This window comes from Phaenicophaeus curvirostris, chromosome 13, assembly GCF_032191515.1.
Source record: "Phaenicophaeus curvirostris isolate KB17595 chromosome 13, BPBGC_Pcur_1.0, whole genome shotgun sequence".
NCBI lineage: Eukaryota > Metazoa > Chordata > Aves > Cuculiformes > Cuculidae > Phaenicophaeus > Phaenicophaeus curvirostris.
This window is the reverse complement of record NC_091404.1, coordinates 729,281-731,790: the sequence shown is the minus strand read 5'-3', so window position 1 is coordinate 731,790 and position 2,510 is coordinate 729,281.

Here is a 2,510-nt window from a genome sequence, read left to right as displayed (position 1 = left end):
GTCCCCAAGGGAATGGGGATCAGGTCAGAGCATCCTCAAAGCCATGGGAGCAGCTCAGATGGCACACAAGGTGTCAGGGGCTGCCCAGTAAGAAACATTCCACACAAGCAGAGCAGCTCCTACCCTCAAAGCCACCTTTCACTCCCACCAGCCCAGTTCAGCACTCCTCGGTTGAGCTCAGGTGATGGGCACGGGGCGGGTGCCTCCCACCCCAGGGCTGCAGGTAGGGGTTACCTCTGCCTCCCCAGCAGGTGCTGCCACCCTGCTCCCCCAGACCCTTGTCATTGCCAGCTGTGACATGGATGTTAGTTGGTCCCTCAGTCCTCCTTCCAGAAAATGAGTCAGTGGGCAGGGGCACTGGCTGGCTGTGGGCCCCTTACTGGGGGAGTCAATCCTCTCTCTTTCTGTACTCAGCGGAGGATGAGAAGCAGGGACACTCTGAGGTTAACTGAGCTGGTGGAGGAGCCCAGGATCGGAGAATGCTCTTTGGTTGGAAATGACCTTTGAGGTCATCAAGTCCAACCGTATCTGTCCACTACTAAATCATATCCCTAAGCACTTCATCTGACTGTCTTTTAAAGACCTCCAGGGATGGGGACTCAACCACCTCCCGGGGCAGCTGTTCCAGTGGTGGAGAACCCTTTTGATGAAGAAGCTTTTCCTAATGTCCGATCTGAACCTGCCCTGGTGCAGCTTGAGGCCATTCGCCCTTGTCCTATTACTTGGGTGAGGAGATCAAAATCCACCTCTCCACAATGTCCTTTCAAGCAGTTGTAGACACTGATAAGGTGACTCGTCAGCCTTCTCTTCTCCAGGCTAAACAACCTGGGCCCAGCAGGCAGGAGCAGAGGGCAGGGGAGGAGGCAAGAAGGATGGAATCTTTTCCCAGCCATGCTGCAAGGGTTTTCTGGGACAAGGGGCTTTCTCCCTGGCCAGCATGTTAAACAGCACCCACTCATCCCCAGTTTGAGATTGTTTCAGCAGGTTGCAGCTCTCAGACCTTGGCCAACAGGGATGAACTGATGGCTGCTGGTACCATCCCTGCCTGGCTGGGTGCAACCAATGCACTTGACGCGTAACCAAACTTGTGGTAGTTTGGTTCAGGCTCCAAAGGAGAAAAAACCCTGAGCTGATATCAGGCGAAGACCTCCCCTCTTTCCAACTTGTTCCCTGAAAACCCACAAGTGAGCAGTGACACAGTGAGCATAGAGGACAAGCTGGGAGAGTTGGGGTTGTTCAGCCTAGAGAAGAGAAGGCTGTGGGGAGACCTTAGAGCAGCTTCCAGTGCTGAAAGGGGCTCCAGGAAAGCTGGACAGGGGCTCTGGATCAGGGAGGGCAGGGACAGGATAAAGGGAATGGTTTTGAGCTGAAAGAGGGGTGACTGAGGTGAGATCTTAGGGAGAAATGTTTTGCTGTGAGGGTGAGGAGGCCCTGGCCCAGGTTGCCCAGAGCAGGGGTGGCTGCCCCATCCCTGGAGGGGTTCAGGGCCAGGTTGGATGGGGCTTGGAGCCCCTGATGCAGTGGGAGGTGTCCCTGCCCGTGGCAGGGGTGGGACTGCATGGGCGATGAGGACCCTTCCCACTCCAGCCGTTCCATGACCCCCCGCCCCCCGGAGCTGCCCCCGGAGTTAAACGGCGGCCGCTCGCACCAATCGCCGACCCCGCCCGCCCTTCCCATTGGCCGCGGCAGCTGAATTTTAAACCCTGCCGCCCCGCCCCTTAGCAACGGCGCGGCCGCGCGCCCGCCCATTGGCCGCCGCCCGCCCCGCCCCGCGCTCTGATTGGCCGGCGGCTCGGCCAGTGCCGGCCCGGCGCTGCCCAACTGCTACTTTCAAAAGAGCCGGAGCCGGCACGGCGGGGTGAGCGGGGAGCGCTGCGGGGATCGGGGTGCGGGGGGTGAGCGGGACCCGGGATCTACGGGGGAGTCGCGGAGATAGGCTCCTGAGGGGCTCACCCCTGCTCTCCCTGGGAAGTTTTTGCAGGGTGCTACCCCCCCCCTCCTTTTGTTGCAGGGTGCTACCCCCCCCCTCCTTTTATTTGCAGGGTGCTACCCCCCCCCTTTTATTTGCAGGGTGCTACCCCCCCCCTTTTATTTGCAGGGTGCTACCCCCCCCCCTTTTGTTGCAGGGTGCTGCCCCCCCTTTTTTTTGCTGAGTGCTGCCCCCTCCTTTTGCTGGGTGCTGGGGGTCCCCATGACCCTTTCCTCACTGGGGACCCTCCCCTAGCCCTCCCACTCTCACTGGGTGCTGGCAGCATGCAGGGAGCTGGAATCTGCCCCTCCTCCATGCCCCCAGCAGAGCATTTAGGGGGGGTCGTTGGGGTCTGTGTCCCCCACTCCTTTAGAAGGAGCACACCAGCCCTTTCTTGTGTTCCTCACTGGGCCAGCACCCACCCTGGGGTCTGCTCCTCCTGCCCAAATCACACACTGGTGGGACAAGCATGCCCTGCCCTCGGCCACTGGGGATGTCCCTTGGCAAGGGCAGCTGCCAACATCAAGCCCTGCTTTGCTTG